Genomic DNA, 23,663 nt, shown 5'->3' with positions numbered 1-23,663 from the left:
TGTGTGCCTTTGTGCACATATGTGTGCGTATCTGAGTTTGACCTTTAAATCAGGAGGTCACCTTCCCTTTGGGCCTCTCTGCACAGGAAAGGTCTTTTAGTAGCCTGGGTGCTCTTGCTGTTAGACTCATGAGTAGATGTTCTCCAGCCACCATTCTCAAGTCTTCACTCCTTCCCTCTCATTTTTCACCATGCAAATCCACATAATGGTCTTTTTCAAAGTTGAAAGAGTCAAGGACTTTTAAGGCTGGATGATGTTTCCAATGGATTTAATGATCTAATCCTCAAAAGAGTACATGCATTACCTGTTTTGATGATCAACTGGTCAGACCTGCTACTGGGCATAAGCTCCTAATGAATGTCTAAATCCTTGGAGCTGAAGCGATTTAGGAAAAAATGTACATTATTATTAGTTCCCCAAGTAGCACTCTGGCCCCTTGGGAAAGGGATGCTGGTAGTTAATGTGAGAGGAAGCAGAAATGAGGAGGAAGGAAGAAAGGAAGGAATATTTGATTATTTCTTCATAAAGAACCAATTCCTTGAGCACCTGGCTATGGTTCCGGCTGCTGTGAGAAGAATATCAATGGCTTTGATATTCCATTGTTTGTTTCTGGGAAACATTTGCTTACTGTTCTGAACTGCCTGGCTCTCAGACTGGCAACAGGGCAGAAAATGTGGTGGAGATGAAAGGAAAACTCCAGCCCAAGTGCTTTAAATCAGATTAGCTTTTCCTTTAAAACCCACTTGGAAATTCTTCTTAATAAATCTCTGGTTGATTTTTAGTTACACTTCTTTCCCCTGAAGAGAGGCATATTCTTAAGTGTACGGGTTCTACTGTTCTGCTCACACCATTGCTTTTTTGTTAGTTTCTTTAATGACCTACTTTGTTTTGATGAAATCTTTATCATCCTCAGTAACGCTAACGCTGAGGAATGATTAATGAGTACAAATGAAAAAACAGCTCACAAAACAGAAGCGAGAAAAGGTGGGGGAAGAGAAGTGATGGTGGGTGGATGAATTTGAAATGGCTCATCACCACAAGGTGGCGCTGTTAAAACACCTCATTTTAAAGTCCTAAAAAGGTTGCAAATAAAGAAGGAAAACAAAATTAAAGAGCCTTTCACATAGAAAATACTTTGTATCAAAGGAGTGGTGTGTGTGTGTGTGTGTGTGTGCACGTGTGTATTAAAGATAAAATCATTTGAGGAAGAGTAAATGTTATAGGAAGCAGTGATAGAATTGTGTTTGTTTTTGAGGGAGGTGTTTTACAATTGATACTCTTATAGTTCAAGTATTAAATATTTTTATTGGATATTAAGTATATTTAATCCCAACCAGATATTTCTGGGAATCTTCTGAAGTGTGACATTGTAGACACCAGAATGATGGGTTATGCTTACCATTCCTTAATCCATTTTCATTCTACACAGAGAGCTTGCACACTAAGGGCATTTATTTGAAAACAATTAGTGCCCCATTAGGGGAAACATGAAGCCTGCAGGGTCTCAAATGTTCTTGACTGCTTTGGGAACTTGGCGTGTGGAAAGTTGGTAAGTTAATACTCGGAAAATAATTCCTTACTTTAAAACATGTTGTCTGTTATGCGACTCCCTTGATGCTGGTACCATTGTCATTAAAAATGAACATTTTCATGTTTGTGCATTCTGTGTGTGCATAGGGTATCCATTTACTGATGGACAGAGAGATGAAAAGCTGATATTTTGCAAGTTTGTACCCTGAAGGTGGGGTATTGATATAATGGTGCAGATAATCTTACTCTTGAAGAAAGGCAGGAGTGGCAAATGATCTAATGTAAGTGAGTTGAAGCGCCCAGAAGTTTACATTGTTGCTCCTTTATTTCATCACCATAGCAACTCTCAGACAGATGATGTTAATATCTCCATTTTCAAGGAGAGGCTCTAAGAAGTTAAGTAACCTGTCAACTGTCACAAAGCCACTGTGTGGCAGACTCAGGAGGTAAGCCCAGAAATTATTCATGGGAGAACAGTGCAAGGATGTGAAAGGGAAAAAGGTCTAGGTTGTCTTGCAATTTGTATTTGGATAAAACCTGGGAAAATGACATGGGTCTCTTTGAAAGAGACCTGCTCTGTTCTAATGCCTGCTTCCTGTACAACCAGATGAGGGATGTATATATCATAATACACACACACATGCACACACATTTTTTTTTGCTTCTTTTATATAAATTTTCATCAACTTCTGTCTCAGCGTAACTATAACATTTTCTACCATCCACAAAGCAGGAGGCCTGGAAAAACTGCTGGATTTTTGCTGTAGCTGGGGAAAACAGTGCAAGTTGATCATGAAAATTGTAGCTGTGATATCTCCCAGATAATTCGTACTATGGAGGCATTGACCCAGCTGGAAGTTCAGTTCATCATATAGAAATCAACTGGTTTCTGCTTTGGGAAAAATATGTTAATGAAAATATATAACTCCAAGGACAGGGTGATATATAGTAGTTACTCAGCATGCTGTTAGAATCTTAAGCCTATAGAAATATTTAAAAAATGCTTTTTATTGTTTTGAAGTATCTGAAAGAGCTATATATCTATTACTAGACTTTATGGTTGAACTATATTTAGGGTAGTAGTGTTTAGCCTATCTTTTGCAGAGGTGCCTCTGTGTCCATCTGGGAGGTTGTGTGTAGGGAAATATTGTGTGTGAGGGTGGTGATGGTGTGTGTGGAGGGAGTGTAATGGGACAGGTGGGCTTTGGTCATCCACTCCAGCTTATTCTGGAGCAGCTGGGCTATTTCTGACACATATAGTGCTTTTGTACTTGTGGAATATTCGATTTTGATGTCAAATCCCATAATACATGAAGGATCTAAGAGATTTATTTAGGACAATTCATCACTCAGTCATACTTAAAATATTCAGATATTTTGATGTTTTTAAAAAATGAGAAAATATACGCTTTGTCCTATGGCTCTCAAAATTGAATGACATAATAGTTGAGAAGAAAAAATCATTATAGATTTTAAAAAGATGCACCACAAAGGAATTGAATTCCTAATTTTACATAAAAAAAGGAAAGAATCTCACACTATGATGACAAATCTTGAACCAGCTGGAGGCTGATTAATATAGAAGTAAGAGCAACTAAGAAACATTTTGACAGAAGCAGAAGACCTGGGGTTTATGTTGAAGTTTTTGATGTGTCCTCTGGTGGTTCTGAAACATTGACAGGAGTGCCATTTATTTCATTGTTTCTTTGTTCAGTTGTTCACTCGTATATATTATGAAGGGACCTCAAATGCCTACTGTAGAGAAGTGAATCAGGAGACTTGGATCCACTGACAGCTGTAAGACTTCTTTGTTTCTGAGAAAGGTGTGCTGTTTACATTCTAGCCTATTAGTTGTGTTTTCAGGATAACATCTTTGGTAAAAGTGCCACCTGCTTGTTGTTGCAATTGCACTGTTGCCATTTGCCTGTTTTGCTGATGATTTGCTGCAGTTGAAACATGGTGTGACTTGGTCTGGTTCCCAGGTCCTGAGATCACAAGAAACACAGACAGGTACCTGCTTGATTCTCCAAGGCTGCAGACATTCCTCAGCACGCATCGTGCAGTACATGCTGAACTTCCTGTGCCATCGCATATCCAGCCATCCGGCCCTCACCGGAGGGCTTGGGGGATACTTGGGAGAACTTTGTTTATATGGGCTCAAGGTCTTAGACCTTCGGAAACTTAGCTTAAGGAATATTAAAAGGTCTCATAAAGAAGGTTTGGAGTGTTGGCTAGCAGTTGGTTTGTTAATGAGACTTACGAATCATATCTTGTCATGCTAGTTAATCAGTTAATAAATTATTTTCTATGATATTTCCTTTTTAAAAAAAAAAAATTTGTCCCTGACAGTAAAGGGTTGCCAAGAATGTAGTCTCTGGTGATTTCCTGTGGAATATGCCTTTTGCTTTTCTTTTTTTATTATGCCCCACCCCTCCTCAGTATGGAGAAACAACAAAGGAGAAAGGGAAATTTAGGGTAAATAAGCAAATTCAGGGTCAGGAATCAAACTGAGATTTTTGGGTTCCAAGTTCAGTACACTGTTTTGACATTATTCATAGTCAACCAAGTATTTAATAGCTAATCAACAAGAACTTGAGACTGTGGCTTCATTTCTGAGATTCACATACACCAGAAACTAACTGTTAGGGAGCAATGCCCGAGGGCACATTTATCACTAGTTGATTTATACACAACCTCATTCCATAAAAGGAGTGAAGTGGTCTGCAACAGTGACACATACAGTGAATGATGGTAAAAAGTAAATTGGAGGAGCTGGAAGATCCAGACCGGGACAAGAGGCGGGTGTGAACTTAACCAAAGGACTGCAAGTGTGTTAGGTGAGGGCTCATCAGCGGTTACAGTCCGGCCTCCTCTGTGGCAGCAAGCCAAGCTGAATCCCAGTGCAAAGACACAGACACAAAGTAAGGAACTAAGAAGCCTAGCCTCCCTGAGTGCTTAGAATATTCATCACCACTCAGTTCACTGCACACTAGAAAGTGAAACAATTTAATAGAGTTAATTTACCTGTATATGAAATCAGCGTTTATTGTTACGGAATCAGGCATGAAGCAGGCAGTCAGTCTTGTTGGTGAAAGCAGGTCAGGTTGGGAGGTTAGTGCCCTGAGGCTGAGGTCCAAGTGGGCAATGCAAGGACCTTGTACCTGGGGAGGGAGACAGCAGTATGCAAGTGGGGAGCTCTGATGACAAATGTGATCTACACCACAGTCTGTTTTTTTTTTCCTAGCGTTGGTCCTAGTGTAATAAATTACAAAATAAAAGGAGGCAAAGGATTTATAATTGCTTGGTAGAGAAATATGTACAGTTAGTTCTAAGAAAAGAAAGAAACCTGGCAAGGGATGCCCTCTTTTCACAGAATACTTTGTTGAACATTAGTTAGAACAGGATCATTCTAATAAAGCCACGTCAAGACACAGGGAAGCAAAGAATTTAGGTTAGCATGATTTCATTTCACAGTCTTTTGCAAACTTTCATGGGTCATATTGTGATGTAAGGAATAGATACCTGCGGATGACCTTAGATGCCCTCTCTGTGTTGCCTTGACAGTGATTCAGCTGGCCCTGGGGGTTTCCCCCTGACAGGGAGAGGAGTTGTGTCCAAGCTCAGCTTCTCACATGAAGGGTGGCTTTTCTCCCTAGCAGGATGGCCTGCAATCCCTCATGGGCCTCAAGATCTCTGGTTGCTGGGTGCCTGGCTTTCCTGGACAATTCTAATAAACAGCTGGCATCTAAAGCCAGCCCACTTAGCAGCAGGAGTCTAGCTGCCCTTCCTATAACAAAGCCACCTTCTCCTGTGTGTCCTGAACAAAGGCATAGAGAAAGGGGCTCGGGTTCCTCTACTGGGGCATAAGCCACACTGCTTGTCCAGAAGGGTGCCCTGGCCCCCCTCTCCATGGATACAGTGGGTGACCTCACCTCCTCTACTGTTGCTGAGCCTAGCTGTGCAAACCTCCGCTTTCTTCAGCAAAACCCTTTCCTTAACCCATATTCTGTGACATTGCACTTCCCTCTAAGGTCCTTGCAGATAGGTTGCCATCCATGAGATCCACATTTAGAACAATTGTTATGAAGGCCTCAGGAGTGATAGTCTCTTATAGCCCAGGTTTAAATGGTAACTCAGAGATCCTTCCAATAACATAAAGCAAAATGGCATTTTCTTCATGATCGGAAATCCTCTTGTGTTTAGGGTGAGCTCTCAACCTGCAGCTAATTGACTCGTTTTAGGCACCGTTATAGCCTTACATAGTAAAATGCTCCCTCTGCTTAAATTCTAATCTCATTCCTGTTAATCGTGTTGCTCTCTCTAGGTGAGTACTAAGCAAGCCATAAAATGAAGTGTTTATAATCAGATTTCATACTAACTCCTGAACGATTGATGCAGAATGCTGTGTATAGTCTCATCAACGCAGTCACCGTCACAAATGATTATTTATTCAGCTCAGACTGGGCTCTCTGCTCCGCTGGCTGCGTGCTGGGTGAATCCTAGCGTTGGTAACAAATATGGGTTCTAATGTCATGGAAACAGCAAAGTCTTATACAAGTGGAAAGTCATCACTCAGTTAGTATTCTTTTTATTGTTGTTATTGTTGTTGGAACATTAATTAATTCAGTTCTGTCCTCTGAATTGAACTTTAACCAGGATTAGTTTTTATGACAGCAAAGGACACTGCTCATGAATGAGAGAAAATAAGGACTGAATTGGTTTTTCACAAGTCTTTCTTTTAAGCTTTGTGCCTGAATATAGCAGAACCTATTGTCTTTGTTTTCTTTCTTTTTATATTATATTAACATAGTTTATTGTGTAGATTCAAATAGGTCATGAGTCCATAATGTCCCCTAAACAGAACATCTGCTTAAAATCAAAGGCTCATATCACTGTTCAGCTCACTTACGGATATTGAGCACTGTCTATCTACCATTTTCAGTATTAACAAAGGATTTTTTTAAGCTTTAGAGAAAAAATCTAAATCCTTAAGTAAGAACACTGAGTACTAGTTAAGTTGAAGAGCTATACAAAAACAGATAATTATAATAAAAGATTGAGGATTATACATTACAGGAAGATTTGCTCTTTTTAATTTTTTTAAACCCCTAGCTGTGTAGAATTTAATTGATCATTGATCACAATCTTGGGTTCAAGACCTGTGTGGTTCAATATTTTTAATAGGATAATGAATGCCTAGGAACCCACTGCCCATTTGCAGAACAAGAACATCACTGAAAATAACATCTACTCATACTGTTACTCTTTATGGTAAATTAACCTGTATTGCCCTTTATTGGTTTCATGTCATAGAAGATTAAGCTAATACAACCAATACTGGATACTTTTGGTCGATCAAAAATTATCGTGCTACTTTGGGGGTACTCTATTTGCAGTTGCAACCTCAACTTCATACTTAATGAGAGAATTGTACTCCTAGGAGGTGTGAACATCCTATGTTCCTAGGCTTCCTAACTGTTTAGTTGCAATCTTTAGTTGATTAATTTTTTCATCCATTCATTTATTCAGAGAACATTTCCCAAGAGCTGGGAACTAAGCTTGGCTCTAGGGTTGCAAATGCCAAGTCGGGGAGACAGACTTGTAGAGAGATCACTGTAACAGGAAGTGATGCTTCTGAGAAAAGCTCTGTTTGGTCAGGAGGGCGAGGGCTATGCTGTGTGTGCTGGGAGAGTTAGGGAAGGCCAGAGCAGCTCATTTTTCACATGGGGATTCCTGGATGAAGAAGAGGTGGAGGTTTACGGCAACAGTGAATGAAGTTACTCTAATGGAGAGCAGGGAGGGAGACTTGAGACAAAATTTCAGGCACCTCTTGTTCCTCTGAAAGCCCACAGGCCTTGTCAAGTTGTTTACACCTGCTAGTAGCCAGAGAAAGAAAAAGTATAAAAGTGTGCTGAGACCCCCACCTCTTGGCTAGGGTTTATTCTGTGCAGATACTATTGGAGTTAAATTTTGTGGGCAAACGGAAAGATATACTTCTACTGTCTCAGAATGTGCAACGGGCAGATATAATGAGCAGCAAGCACATAATTGTGAGAAGCCTTTGTGGTTCCAGCATCTTTACTAACTCCACAAATAGAAAGTGTATTGTAATATCAGTAATATTACAATGCTATCCCAGAAGTAATTGCCCTTCTGTCTTTTCTACACCACTCAATTGTGTCTTTTCTACAATGGAAATACAAAATGCATTTGGAAACCCCCCAGAATCAAACAGAATACAGTGTCCCCTGAGGTTTCTCCTTCATCTGTTTGCTAGAGATAATGGGGGGAGAGACCAGTGAACAAAGACTAGAAAAGCATCGTTTGGGTGTGCAGTCTACATAATGATGTCTTAGCAACAATTCGTTGTTTCTTACAGTAATCAAGTCAAAGGCTTATCATAATATGATTCTGCAGCCGGAGCAGACAGCAGATTTCTGTGGACCTGAGTCTCTCAATTAGATTTCTATGGCTTCACCACAGGAAGCCATCAGAGGTTAAAGACTTAATTTTTCTCAGTGGTGTGTCCTGAAGGAAAATGATCGGTATGCAGTTTTCCTAACTGCCTCTCTGTCTTGTAACATTTTATTTTCTCTGCTTTCTCCTGCCATTGTCATTATGGTTCTTCATTATTACAGTAGTGATGAGTGGGGTGATGTTGTCTCTGTTCTCACTTTCTAGAATTATCCTCTGGTTAGGAGAGTCTGCCCTGGGTTCTGGAGATCCATAGCTCATCTGGACTGGCCCAAAATCCATGAACAGCCCTCTCTGGTGGGTACCCAGGTTGGGTTCACAAATTACACTTCCTCTTCCCCCTCAGAAACTTTAGTTTTAAAACCATCCCCATCTCATGGTAAAGAAAGCTATTCAGAAGTTTCATTTAAATTTTCTCTTAGCGGATGGGCTGCTCTCATGGAGTGTACTGAAAATTATTTTTAGATTTCAAAGAGACCACCCAGTACTTAGTGGGCAAAGGTAAGACATAGCAAGGCAGCGAGCGATAAGGAACAGGGCACAGTCAGATTGACACTCTGAAGAATTTGAAGGGTTCTTTTCATGTTGAAGCATTATATTCTCAGGAGTATTAGAATGATGTTGTCTTATTTTACTTCTTTTGACTCCATGGTGGCCCTCAGAAGGTAGAGATTTTGACATTCGTACTTTGCCAATACTTATCTTCAGGATCTGTGCCCTGGGAAGAGATCACGATTTATAATGATGCCTGTAGAAAGTGACAGGGAGGCCTGGAAACCCAAGAACTAGGGTTCAATTTCTGCATCCTCCTTTGATTTTTAAGGTGAATGGGATTGGCTTTTTTATTCATTTCACTTCTGTCAGTTTTTCACTTAATAAAAGTGTGGCAACTCATGTTTACCTCTTCCACCTTCTGGGACAAGGGGGGAAAAGGTGAAGAGAGTCCCTGTTCATCACCCCACTAAGGGTGGGGTGGTTATCCCTACCCTTCCCACTGAGGACACACATTCACAGAACAAAAACACTGAAAATCTCCTTTGAGTTATGATTGACTTACATAAAGGTTTTAACAAGCTTTACTGAGTTCCTTACAAATTCTCATTGGTTCCTCATTACAACCCTACAATGTAGATACTGTTATTATCATTATCATTCCATTTTACAGACAAGAACACTGAAGCACAGAAAGGTAAAGTAACTTGCCTGAGGTCTCACAGCTAGTAAGATGTGGAACAGGGATTCAAACCCAGTAGTATGCTCCAAAGTCCATGTTCTGAGTCCCTGAGCTTCACTTGTACTCTTGTCTGGTGCTGGCTGGCTCTTCTTTTGGGAAAACATATGCTGCATGTTTGTTTAAAAACAAAAAAGAAAACAAAATAAAAACTACAAAACAACAGGCTCATACAAATCTCTTTGTAATAGCAGATGACCTGTAATTTTGTGTCTACTACTTTCCAGGTAGTATTTCAAGTAGAGTGAACCCTGATCCTAAGTAGGGCTGCTCACTATTCGGAGGGTGCCACAAACTGGGATTGTTTTCCTTTCTGGTGACCCTTCCTGAGATTTAGGAAACTTGTATCCAAGTGCTTAAACCCCCAAAATATAAATAAAAGAGAAACAAAATGAAGTGGCTTCTCAATTGTAAACTCCAAAGGAAAGTATAGAAAAATCAATGGTGGTGTTTTGATAGTCAAGGTTAAAGAATTCATTTCCTTTTTCAGAACGAACCACTTTTACTGTGTCAGACTTTATAGCCTTGTATAATTTATGTACTCCCTTGATGTTGGGAGGCTCTTGGAAACTCAGTGAACTTGCTCTAGGAAACCGTAATCATCGATTTATTTGAATTTTGGATCCTCCATTGGGGATTATGTTTAATGCCTCCTTTTATAATTCCAATGTGCTATGTCACATCTGAGTAGTGAGTATTTTCCCCTAATGTGGCATTAAGATTAGAGACCCAAATCATGTTGATTTCTAGCAAAATTAAGTTTTTTGTTGACTTGTTCAACTGTCCTTGTCTTTGACTCCATGTTCCAATTTAGGGCAGGGAATAATTTGCTGAACTCTGTATTCCTTCTGAATTTCAGAAAACTAATTGAAACAAAGACCCATCCCAGATGGTAGCACTTTCTTTCTTTCTTTCTTTGTTTTGTGTGTTTGTTTGTTTTACCGAATTTGAAAGTTTTGTTTAACATTGAGGCTCTCTGAGCAGTAAATTCCATAGCTCCCCAGTTGTAACATAGGTAAAGGTACTAGTCGGTGAGTGAAAATAGCTCAGGAATAGGCAAAGAGCTAACATATCTTGAGTTTTGTGTACCAGAAATTATGCTAGTGCTTTATGCATGTTTTCTCATTTAATTCTCAAACCAATCCTATGAGGTAGTAACTAATCACCCCATTTTTATGACTAAAGAAAGCAATATTCTAAGACTTTGAGTATTTTTCCCAAGGGCTCAAATTAAATAAGGACTGAGACTGAGAATCAAACATAGGTCTGCCTGGTTATAAAATGCCTGCTGTTTGCACCAAACTGTTCACCACGACTCACAAAGCCTGAGTTTGTTCATTTATTCATTCATTTCACAGATTTTTATTGAGCACCTGCTCTGTGTCAGGTGCTCATCTAGTCCTTAGAGATTCAATAATGTTCAAGACAGAAATTATGACTCTTCTGAAACTTTGCCTTCAAGGTGGGGATGTGGGGAGACAAATTGAGGGGAGAAGATACACACTACACAGAGAAGTTAACATTTTCATGGTAATGTTTTTAGAAAAATAAAACAGGAGGATGTGATAGGAGAGTGACGGAGTCTACTTTAAACTGAATGGGCAGGGAGGATCTTGTTGAGCACGTGATTTGTCAGAGTTAATGTTATTTCTTTATTTTTTACTGTTGATATTTTATCAGTAATGAAAACTACTCTTTCAAAATAGAAAAGATTGATTCTACAATTCAATGAGAATTGAAAAAATAAGCATCAGCTCCTCTTCTAGGAGGGTCAAAACCAATAAATTATATTTCTTATTTTTCACGTGTCCCTGTCATCGTCTCTGTATTGTGCAATGCAGGTTGCCACCAGCCAGGGCAAGGCAGCCACCACTCCTTGCCAAGATTATAAAACCACCTGGACATTACTATTTCTGGGTATAATCCCTGAGAGTTCCACGTGCTCTACAGTTTCAGTTGGTTAGCTGTGAAACTACTTGATTTTGAAGGAGAAAAACAGACTAAGAATAGCACATGAAAACACCACTGAGTAGTCTTTATGTTTCCCTAAGTGATGGACAAGCAAGATGGAGCACATTCAAGCAATAAATAGAGCCTTGAAAAGTTTGGTTTGGTGCGAAGAGTTTGTGGTACAAACACAGTGCCTGTAATTCCTTCTGAAATTTGTCAGGAAGAGGGTGAGGTGCCAGTCTGTGGGTTCTTTATCATGAGCGGTGTCTTTGTTCAGACCCCTGGTCATGTCAGGGATGTTTCAAGAAATAATATTTTCTAAAGTGGTGCCTCTTTGGCTTTTGTTCGGTTACACATACAGTTATCTGGGGCTTAAGATGAGGAGGGAGGATTAATTATGCCTCAGCTGAGTGTCTGTTGTTGAACTCTTGATTCCTCACACTCTCCTTTTTTTCTCTGGGTCAGTTTCTTCTTCTTTCTCCTTATCTGTGAAACACATTCATCAACTGCTGTCAGTTTTTCATCCAGGAATGGGTAGATTTCCCAGTTTTGAGTGCTTTGTCCACACTTGTTATATATTTTTGATATATTTAAACGTATTCGTCCATCTGAAGATTGCAGAAAGTAGGATGGTAATGAGTTACAGCCCCTCTTTGCCTAGTTAAGGAATATCACCAGCATTTTTATTTATTTATTTATCTATTTAACATCTTTATTGGAGTATAATTGCTTTACAATGGTGTGTTAGTCTCTGCTTTATAGCAAAGTGAATCAGCTATACATATACATGTATCCCCATAGCTCCTCCCTCTTGTGTCTCCCTCCCACCCTCCCTATCCCACCCCTGTAGGTGGTAACCAGCATTTTTAAAGGGACTTTCCATCTAGTCCTTTACGCTGGAAGTTAAGAAAGTGAATAAATCCCTGGGACTGGCCGGTGCAATTTTTTTTCCATTAGGCATTCATTTAAGTCACAAAAGAAGAGCTGGATCCGATAAGATATATGCAGGCTGACAAGTGGCTTATTTAACTTAATATGGAAAAATATAAAATAATGGGAACTAGGTCAAAAATGGCAAAAAGGATTAGGGCTTAAATAGAGACAGGCTTGCAGACAGTGAAGGGAAGAGGATCTGGCAGTAATAGTGTCTATAAAGGCCGACCCATCAGCTTCATGTCTGGCAGTAATTAGGAGGCCAGAGGAACACTGTGATGAATCGACTGAGGACAGGAGTGGAAAAGAGAAAGGGTTGATAGGCTCTGTGGAGCTGGGTGGCTTTACAGAGGAAGAGGAGGGCTTGCAGGAGACAGTCCCCCAAGGTAGAAAGAGACAGCAGGGGAGCCTCCTCTCTGGCTCTTCGTGGGGGGCCAGGTGATTGACACAATGAGAGGAGACAGAGGAGTAGATGGAGGGAGTGGTGAGAGGTACATGAAGTTTCCTCACAATGACCTGTTGGGATTCAGGTAACGCCGTCCGTGACTTTTTCAGTTTCTCCAGTTTGCCCTCTATGGGCCTTGTGGCCCACCTCTCACTGCTAATTTCTACCCATCTCCTTGAAACTAGACTCCAAGAAGGATTCAGCTATTTAGTAGGGTCTTTCTTAGTTGGGACAGCTCCATCTCCCTTAGCATCTTGCTACTGAGTCTTTCTCCCCCTTGTCCTCCTGCCTCCCAGGGAGGCCAAGCACACACAGACATGACAGCCTTCTGGACTTCAGCACTGGGTTCTCTGAGACTTGCCAGTCTGTTCCATTATTTAACCAGAACACATACCGGCTGGGTTTAAGAGTGCAGCTGGATGCCTTTCAAGGCTCATCTGAGCCTTAGCTGCAGTGTATTTTTTTTGTGTTTGTCTACATCAGGGATGCCAGTTCATGCTGGGAAGCTGAGCAGGGATCCTTTTTCTTGCATTTGCTCTGCGGAACACCATGTGCAAGGCGGTGTCCAGTCATCACTCTAAGACCATTAGGATGGCTACAGACAACAGGGGAATGAACTGTGCAAAAAGAATCATAGGCTCAAATAGACATGCTGAGCTCTGGAATTGGAATTCAAATGTGGCTCTCATGCTTGAGACAAACACAATATCCTAGGAAGATGGGAAAAGCACAGTCTGCCTGGTGCCTCTGTTAAGTCAACCCTTAGCAGGGGTGGGGTGAGGACCTGAGGCCTCTAGGGACATGAGAAGAGCTATCAAACAGTTGAGCTTAGCAAGGTCCATACTCAGGGAGGGAAATTAACTCTCACGGGTCACCTGAGATGCCTATAGTGTCCTCTACCAGGAATAACTCAGGCATTGGCCTACACATGTCTTATTTTTAGGACAATCAAGTTTACATGGTCAGTGTCTCCTAATGGGCCTGCATGACCGTTTGATGGTCAGTTATAGGACAGTGGATATTGTGATTTGGAGATTTCTTCATATTTGTCTTTCAGGATACTTCCTAGCTACCAAGATATATTTATGCAAGCTCAGTCATCCCTTTGAAAACTAAAGTTAATTCACTCAATCAGAAATAAGCTTTGCTTGGAGCACGAGGTGTAGCCATGAACAAAACGGATCTAAATTCTTGCCCTCAAGGCTCATACAGTCTTGTGGGTAGTCAGGGAAGACACAAAATAAGGTATTCCTTATAGGGTATGATAGACAGTGATAAGTGCTATGAAAAAGGGAAAAGACAAGAGGAGCATAGGGAGTGAAGGGGCATAAGGCTGAATTCGATTTTCTTGAAATAGCCAGACATCTGGCAATACACAAACATAATTTTGGATATCTGGGTGATTATTTTCAGTTATCTCTTAGATATGCAGTTTGTATAAATAATATTCTTAAATTTGTATAGTGCAGTATAATTTTCAAAGTATTTTCCTATCCACAGACTGTACCTCTGCCAGTTTGACGTAGATAAGCAAATTTGCTCCAATCAGGCACATATTTGAAGTATATTAAATTTGGACTTTACAATACATTCAGGTAACTTACTGGGAAAATGCCCTTTTCCATCTTATGAAGGTCTTCTAGTGAACTGCATCAATCGTTCCTTCAAGAAACGGAAGAGTGAGACATCTCCCCAGTGGCCTGGTGGACTCTTGAGAATCCCTGGAATGAGGATGAGCCACTGAACACACGAGCATGTTAGTGATCTGTCACACTGCCTCGGATATGCGTGAGGATACTCCCATTCCTCTGTCATGTATGTAGACCATGTAAGTGACTGAGAGCCCTTGCAAACCATTCCTGTCACGTATGTAGTGACACTCCAGGATCACTGTCATGCCCAGGCCCTAGCACCCCATCTCCTACTTGGCTGTACATTTCTCCTTGGGGGGTCCTACTTTCATATCAATGTCATTTGGTCTAAATGAAGCTCCTCCTCCTCTGCCTGCCCCTTCTACTCTGGCCTCTCCTCTTGAGTCTTAAATCTTTGTGGTTTTCTTAGATCACCTTCCCATCCTCCAACACATTTAGAAATCTGCCCTTTCTTCTTGTCCTTTCTTCCAATCGCCTCTGGGCCAGTTCAGGACTTGTAAACCGAACAAATGTCTGAATAATGGCCGCACTCTTCTCTCTGATCACTTCCATTTCAATTTCAATTTCACCGTTCTCCTCCTTTTCGGCCTCTCATCCTTGGTGAGCACAAACCTCGGGCTCTAAGAAGACCAATCTGAAAATTCCTTGCAGGTCCCATTCTCCGTGCACTTTACTTATTGCCCCTGCCACCAGTCTCCAGTGAGAAAAACCACTCCCCTTTCTCTTGCCCGCTCTGAATCTGACTCATCCATCAGGCTTTTGCTCAAATGCAGCCTCCTCAAAGATAGGCTTGCCAGATAAAATACAGGATGCCCAGTTCAATATGCTTTTCAGATAAACGAATACTCGTTTACTGTAAGTATTTCTCAAATATTGCATGGGACATACTTATAATAAAAAAATCATTGCTTCTCTAAAATTCAAATTTTACTGGGCATCCTGTATTTTAATTTGCTAATTTTGGCAGATCTACTCCAAGAAGTCTTCTCTGGCTACTCTGACTTCAGTACTTCCCAGAGCTCTGTGTCTGTGGAAAGGCTTATAGCACTCATTCACAACCTTGAATCTTTTTATAAGAGGGTAGAATGTAAGTAGTAAATTAAAAACCAGCACAGTTTGTTCTTTAATTCAATGATTACTGAAAACCTACACATGTGCTAGGAAGTACGGTGGGCAGTGTGGATACAAAGATAAAGATGGTGCCTGTTCTCAAAGGTGCCTGGCTACAGCAGCAGCCCTGCCATCACCCAATTACAAGGCAGCATTTGGTGGCCACTATGCTTGCTAAGGGCTCACTACCTGGTGGAGCTAGGTCTGGAAGGATGACTTGGCTGGGGGGAGGCAGAAGGAAGGTCTTTCTGGGCAGAGAGAGAAAGATGTGCAGAGGCCCGGGGGAGGGAGAGATTGGGGCGTGGCCAGGAAGCTGGAAGAAGTTCATTGTTCAGGGGGAGTGTGTCGTATAAGAAGACACACGGTGTGTCTGGAAGCCTGCTTGTTAAACGTTTACCAGCGCACCACTGAAGATGAGGTGCGGAAAGTGGACAAAAGCCAGGTCGTGAAGATTTTGTGTGTCATGCTTAGGAGGCTGAGCTTATCCTGAAAGCTGTGGAGAACCATTGAACCATTTAGAGCAATGACACACTCAGATTTACTTTTCAGAAAGATAACTCAGAGAATGGACTCAAGGGACAAGATTGGCAGCAGGGAGACTGATTCAGAGGCTGCTGCAGCGATTCAGGCTAGAGATGCTGAGGGTGACAGACATTCAATAGGTGTGAAGGCATAAGATCAATGGGACCTGTGGCCAAATTGGACATAAGCTGAGGGGGAGAAATGAATATTTCTCCTTGGGCAACCACAGGATGGCAGAGACATCCATTAAGGTAGAGGGGACAGGAAGTTAAACAGGGTTTGGGGATGGGGGTTATGAGGAGATCCATCTGAGCATGTTTCATCTCACACTTGACATTGATCCCATTTGGCTGTACTTTGGGGCTCATCTTTCCATGTGCTCTGTTCTCTCCCCAGGCGGGCTCTGATCCTTCTGCGGTCCTGGGCCGTGTTAACCCACCTGGGTGAGCCCCAGTGCCTTTAACTCGACACGCTCCCTGTGAGTTCACCTCCTGCACAGGCCGCATGGAGCCCGAAGCCTAGCCTGCCGGCAGCTGCAGCCAACATGTCTACACAGTTGAGCATGGCAGGAACTTTGAGCCGGGACACCAGTTCACCCGAGATGTGCTTCCCCTCAGAGGGAAGCTGAACACCCGAGCTGACCTTGCCCCCTTCTGGGAGGGACCCCGTCTCACAGTGGCAGCAGAGGCTGCGGGTCAGTGGGGTGATGACCGGGCCCTCAGAGACCTTGCTCTCTCTCTTTGCAGAACCCCATAAATCCTTCCAAAGGGAGTAATTCCCTCAGGATCAAGAGGGCCCTCCGCATTCCTGAAATCAATGAAGGCAAAATGTACAGGGATTTCTGAGAAAAGTAACTGTGGTGTGAGCATGATCCCTGGGTGTTACTATGCAGCAGAGGAGGCCTTTTTTTTTTCCTCCACTGAATGGTGTTCTTTGCTCTCAAGTTAACTCATGCACTGGATTTGGTCCAAGTACATTTTGTTTCTTGATTTCCAGCCAGCCTTCTCTCAGTTGTGGTGAATTCTCTGCTTCGCTCCTGTCCTTCCCCAATCCCGTTCTCTCTCTTTGTCAGCCTTTCAACTTTTCTCTGTGGCTGAACCGATACAGAGGCAAACCCACCGGCTTAGGTAGGGCTTCCCCTGGAGTGAGGCCGGAGGGAGTCTGAATGGCAGCCCCTCACTCAGCCACAGCCTGCGCAGCAAGGAAGGTCTGCGAGCGGCTGAAGCAGAAAGTGTTTGAACTCTGCCCCCTGCCAAATGATTTCCAGATGTGTAAACTCCAGCCTCCCTCTGTTCTCCGACTGTAGCCCTGCCAACATACATCTGCAGATTTCTAGTGCACAGGAAACATGAAAGAGTATCTTTTACAACATCTGCTCTCTTTCCCTAGTTGCCCCCCTCTCTCCTCTCAGACTGCCCCATATTTCATCTCCCCCCCTTAAACAAATTCATTAAGGAATCATTGCATAGCTCACCTTGACTCACAGATGCCAGCTCATCTGTCCTCACCCACCCTCCCTGCCCCCACCAAGCCTGTTCTTGGCTCTCTGGACGGTTGACCGTAGCACCACTAGACTCATTAAAGGAGCATATTGGACTTGCTGAGGGAGAAAAGAACCGAGTTTTCTCCACTGGGCTGGTGCCAGTCCGCAAGCTGCAAGGGGAGAGCTTGGCCATAAGGAGGACAGGGCAGGTCCTGAAGAGTTCGCCTGCTGCACATTCCTGGGAAGAGGTGAAGTCTTTCAGGGCAAACCATTTTCCACGGACATTCAGTGTCTTGGAATAAACAAGGCAGGCTTCTGTAAAATTGGAAGTATTGATATGCAGAATGAGTTCCTTGCCTCTCATCTCCTGGGGGATGGCACCCATCAAACTAAGAGGAGAGAAGAAGACCTTTTCTTAACATAACTCAGAGGGGGAGAAAAGAATCAGAGATCCTTTCAGCAAAATAGAACAGAAGATTGTTACTGAGGCATCCACTCTCACTAGGAGAACAGTTTGATCACTGTGGAAATGAACGCTTGACCTTCATTCTTCCCTTCATCCGTGTGGACCCTATACTCTCTCCAGCTCCATCCCAGGGGACGTGGAATGGAGCCAAATGACAAAATCTAGGAGAGGAAAAGAGGGTGCCCTGTGGAAGGGAGCAGAGAGTTGAAGGGGCCTAAGGGCTCAGGGGCCTGAGAGAGGAACGGTTTTAGGTGAGGGGCCCCTGCCAACCCAGGACCTGTGTTGAAGGCCTGCAGGCTTACCTGGGAGGCAGTATAGCTTTCAGGGGCTCAGGAGAGCTGCTCCTGAGTACCCCCCCAGGGCGAGCCTAATAGGTAGCTAATAGGGGACTTTCTGGACCCTGGGTAAGACTGTCCTGCCTGATCTGAAGGGTGCAGTGGAGGAGACTGGGCGGCATTTACGTTCTGCTTTTTTTATTTTTATTTTTTAAAAATTTTAACCATATTTAACTGTACAGTTCAGTGGCACTAAGTACATTCACATTGTTGTGCAACTCTCACCATCATCCATCTCCCGAATTTCTGTTTGTAGGACGTCTATTAAGTTAACATTTTGCTTTAATGGTCCCAAGCACCTCAGTCTGTGTTGTCAGATGAAGCCCTAAGATTTGTCTGGCTTGTCGCCACCCTAGCCTCCCTATATTTGAAACAAACAAACAAACAAACAAACACGTCGGCCTCATACTTCAAGTAGGGCTTGTTTCAGAAAAACAAAGGGAGGAGATAAAGCTGGTTCAGGAATTCCCCTCCTTCCACCCATGTCTTTCCATGCAGCTCCCCAAAGACGCCGGAACACTCCTGCAGCTCTAGTAGCTCCTTCCTAAAGAAGAGCAGAATGTGTAGGCTCTGCTCTTTACCCAGGGTGGCTGAGGGCAAATAAGCCTTTCTCTTGTGCGTGAGGACTTGACCTTTGGGTAACTGTACAGCTCTGTTATTCTGGCAACCTCTTAAGGGTAAAATGCAAACTGTATTTCCAAGCAACATTGCTGGCAATAAAATAACCCCTGTCTGGTCATTTGTATTCGGGCTGGGGGGAGCTATCAAGGACCATACATTCCTGCTAAGGACACCATTCTTTAGGCCTCCCTGGGTGTGGTGACTTTTATAACGGGGTGTCCCCTGGGGGGCAGGAAAGCCTGTCTAGGAAGTTGCTATAGGAGATACTGGCTCCTTTGGGGAGTGAGGATATTAAGCCAGGTTAGCTCTCACAGCTGCCCAGTGTGGCTCTCATCCCTTGTATCTGAGCAGAAGCTAGTGCTGAATGGCTGTTCAGGTTGATATACAGACTTTCCCTGATGCAGACCCCTGGTGCTGCCCTGCTGGTGACCTGTGGTCCTGCCCTACATTGTTCTGAGTAGATCAGTTGTGGCCTATGATTATCGCGTGAGTGTCTCGTTGGGGCTAAGAAGAACCTCTGATGGGTGATAGAGAAGGTATAGCTGACTTCCTGTTAATGTATTACTCCCCTCAGGGGTAATTACCTTTTACAAAAGTAGACTGGTGGGTGGAGGGCATACTTAGGGTGCCCAGTGTGCCTCACATTACACCCATAGGGCACATTCTGGCTTCAGGACTTTTAAACACCCCTGAAATGATGCCCGAGAAGAATCTGGGTGGTATCTAATTTTGCTTTGCATATACCTATCACCCAAAGCTGTTAGAACTATAAAAATCACACTGGCCTTCTACATGACAATTCTTACTATAAAGGCTCTAACTTCGAAATTCAGGGAACTAATGTGAAGGGTTTCCATTTTCTAAGTTTACCTATGCCAATTATAAACTCAATTACTGCAGAAATAACTAGTGGTTTCACTATGACATGGAGCAGGGTGAGAATTTCATTTATTACCTGTCCTCTGTACTTTCTCCTCTAACCAGAGAAATAGTAGCAAATGGCATTTATGATTTCTTGGTAGCAGTGTAAGGTCGAAACAACTCTGCATTTCCCTTTCTCCAGTACACAGTTGTTCTGGTAGGTGTCCATAGGTCACTTCGGGGAAAGATTGAGGGAATGTTTATTGTTTATGCTTGTAATGGACTTGCAGGGCTCTTCTTCGAGGAGACCCAGTCTCCCCTTCAATCAACGGGCTCTGAGTCTATGAATAAACTTACCTGGGAACCCAGGTGGAGGGCCATGATTTTTCCAGTGTAGCATCCAACTTCAGCTTTCTGCTCTGTAGCTCTTAAGTTTTTTTTTTTTTCTTCTTTTAAATAAAATTTAAGGAACACTGTACTTCTGTCCATCTATGTTACCCCTCAGAATACAATGATCTGTATCAGATATCAGCACAGGCTCGAAGCAAAGCACTGTCAGGTTGCACCTGTGTAAAGCTAATCAAGGCCTGGGGCTTTGTTGCACTGGTAGCTCAGTAACACGTAGGAGTTGAGGGGATTTGAAATAGAACACAGATGTGTTCTGCTGTGCCGAGGCCAAGGGTCAGACAGTCTTTGCTGGCCCCAGGTGAGTCCTATCTCCTGGCATTGTGTAAGCCACTCCCCTTGCATAACTTACCTCTAACCAAAGAAGACAGCAATATTGAACGGCCATCACTTCTGTGACTAGGTTACCAGAAATGTGACTTCTGCCTTGCTAGAAAATTCTCTCTTTTGGCTTTAATGAAGCAAGTTGCTATGTTGGAGAGGCCCACATGGCAAGGAACTAAGGGTGACCTCCCCGTCCGCAGCCACCAAATAACCGAAGCCTGCATTCCAACAGCCCAACGGAACTGAGTGCTGCCAACAATCACGTAAGTAAGCTTGGACACAGATCCTCCCATGGTTGAGCCTTCAGATGAGGCCCTAGCCCTCTTGGACGCTTGAACGCAGCCCTGTCAGAGGCTGTGAACACAAGTTCAGCTGAGCCTTGCCTGGACTCCTGACTCACAGAAGTTGTGAGATAAATAAACGTGTATTGTTTTAAGCTGCTAAATTTTAGTGCATTTTGTTACTAGCATGACAGACAGTCCTGGTTTGCCTGGGACTGTTCTAGTTTTAGCATTTTAAGTTCTGTTTTTTTAAACTTTTTTTTAGAACTGAAATATAATTCACATATAACATTATATTAGTTTCAGGTGTACAACATAATGATTTGGTATTTGTATACATTGCCAAATAATAACCACAATAAGTCTAGTTAATATCCATCACCACACATAGTGGTGATTTTTGTTCTTGTAGTGAGAGCTATTCTCTTGGCAACTTTCAAATATGCAATACAGTATTATTGACTATAGTTACCATGCTGAACATTACATCCCCATCACGTATTTTTATAACTGGAAGTTTGTATATTTTAGCCCCTTCACCCATTTCTCCCCACCCCCCAATCTTCCACCTCTGGCAACCACCAAATTGTTTTCTGTATCTATGAGCTTGTTTCTTTTTTTTTTTTTTAACATCTTTATTGGAGTATAATTGCTTTACAATGGTGTGTTAGTTTCTGCTTTATAACAAAGTGAATCAGTTATACATGTACATGTGTTCCCATATCTCTTCCCTCTTGCGTCTCCCTCCCTCCCACCCTCCCTATCCCACCCCTCTAGGTGGTCACAAACCACCTGAGCTTGGTTTTTGTTTGTTTTTTAGATTCTATGTGTGAGATCATATAGTATTTGTCTTTCTCTGTCTGACTTATTTCACATAGAAATAGCATAATGCCCTTGAGGTCCATCCATATTGTTGCAAATAGCAAAAATTTATTCTTTTTTATGGCTGAATAATATTCCTCTGTGTGTGTGTGTGTGTGTGTGTGTGTGTGTGTGTGTGTGTATCACATTTTCTTTACCCATTCATCCACTGGTGGACACTTAGGTTGTTTCTTGTATCTTGGCTATTTTAAATAATGCTGCAGTGAACATGGGGGTGCATATATCTTTTCAAGTTAGTGTTTTTGGTTTCTTAGGATAAATACCCAGAAGTGGGATCGCTAGGTTAATTTTTTGAGGAATCTCCATACTGTTCTCCATAGTGGCTGCACCAATTTGTATTCCCACGAACAGTACACAAGGGTTCCCTTTTTTCTACATCCTCCCTTTTTTCTACTTGTTATTTCTTGTCCTTTTGATAATAGCCATTTTAACAGGTGTGCAGTGATAGATATCTCATTGTGGTTTTGATTTGCATTTCCCTGATGATTAGTGATGTTGAGCATCTTTTCATGTACCTGTTGGTCATCTGTATGTCTTCTTCAGAAGAATACCTATTTAGATCTTCTGCCTATTTTAAAAATTGGATTGCTTGTTTTTTTTTGCTGTTGTGTTGTATGAATTCCTTATATATTTTGAATTTTAACCCCTTACCAGATATATAATTTGCGGATATTTTCTCCTATTCAGTATATTGTCTTTTCATTTTGTTGATTTCCTTTGCTGTGCAGAAGCTTTTTAGTTTGATGTACTTCCACTTCTTTGTTTTTGCTTTTGGTGTCAGAAAAAAAAAATCATTGCCAAGACCTCTGTCAAGCTTACTGAATATATTTTCTAAATTTTAGGACAATTTGTTATTAGAATGACCAACAGTCTGTGTTTGCCTGGGACTGTTCTAGTTTGAGCACTGAAAGTTATGAGTTTCAGTAAAATCCACAGTCCTAGACAAACTGAGACGATTGGTAAGTGTATTTGTGATGCAGCAATAGATAGTTAATACACTTATGCATATGCTATTTCTCATGGATGCAGGTGTATTTTCAAGATATATTCCTAGAAGTGGATTTTTTCGGGTCTAAATGGTAAATTCATCTAGAATTCCAAATTCCCCTTTGTAGGGATTGTAACATTTCATACTCCCATCTGCAGTATGAGAGTGCCTCTTTCTCCGTGGTCTCTTAACAGTTTGTTCTAATTATCTTTTTTTGATAATTAAGTTAATTTAATATTTGATTATATGTGTAAGTGTAAGCTGACTCAAATTAGAATAAAGTTATACATTTAAACATTAATTAACATTTGTGGAATTAAAGTGCATGATTCATACTTTGTTTATTCCCATAAACTCATTTCACTGAATTCACAGAGGGAAACAAATGAATATAGTCAATCAATCATTGGTTATTCAACCCGTGTGTGTGTGTGTGTATGTGTGTGTGTCTGTTTGTATGTGTCTGTATGTGTCTGTATGTGTCTTCTCAACCTCCCTCCCCCATAACTTGATTTCATGTAAATTGTTGACTAAACTTTCAATTTCACTTTCAGTCTCTTGCTCCATCATGGTAGAATTAGCCAAAATGGCATGTTTAACTTCAGTATTGGAACATGTGATGTGGTAGAGTGAAGAAAAGATGGTGGTTTGAGTGGACCCCTGTGTGATTGCTAGCAGATTTGGCAGAGTCAGATGTCTATAATAATGTTCCCCAGCAGAAATTAAAGTGTAGTTGAAGTGACTCCCCGTTCCTCTCAATTCTGTTACCCAGTGGCATAAGCTGAACAGACACATTTATGGTTACAATTGTTTGGGAAGTGTCCTTAGGGTGGTTCCCTGGACAGTGCTCCACGGAGTGTCACCCTGTGTGTGTACAGTGGCTTCCTTTCAACAGGAAGTGCACCCAACAAGAACGTCTCAGTTTTGATTTCCCCTGAACTAGTTTAAACCTCCCTTTTAGGAAACATGGGGGTGAAGGAAACGCAAACGAGGGTAAAATTAGATTAGGAGCCCAGTGTAGACTAACTGTTTTGCCTTATGTCCTGTACCTGGCAGGACTTGTGATCTTGTTTATTATGCCTTCTGTTTATATTCCTTGCTTTCCCCAAACTGCTCCCCCAGGACAGCCTGTGAGGTGGTGTGAATGGAGGATTTGTAAGGTGGTGTGAA

General features: G+C 42.0%; 1 long non-coding RNA gene across 1 annotated transcript in view; it reads left to right on the top strand.

Moving 5' to 3' along the window:
* LOC309658602 overlaps window positions 1-22,788 on the top strand; it is a 62,378-nt gene extending 39,590 nt beyond the window's left edge. Inside the window, exon 2 of the long non-coding RNA XR_014262304.1 lies at window positions 16,244-22,788. This is a non-coding gene — a long non-coding RNA (uncharacterized lncRNA). The remainder of the gene's footprint in view (window positions 1-16,243) is intronic.
* The last annotated feature ends 875 nt before the right edge of the window (window positions 22,789-23,663 follow it).

This window comes from Balaenoptera physalus (assembly GCF_965194825.1).
Source record: "Balaenoptera physalus genome assembly, chromosome: 3".
Classification (NCBI taxonomy): domain Eukaryota; kingdom Metazoa; phylum Chordata; class Mammalia; order Artiodactyla; family Balaenopteridae; genus Balaenoptera; species Balaenoptera physalus.
This window is presented reverse-complemented; position numbering and strand designations above follow the sequence as displayed.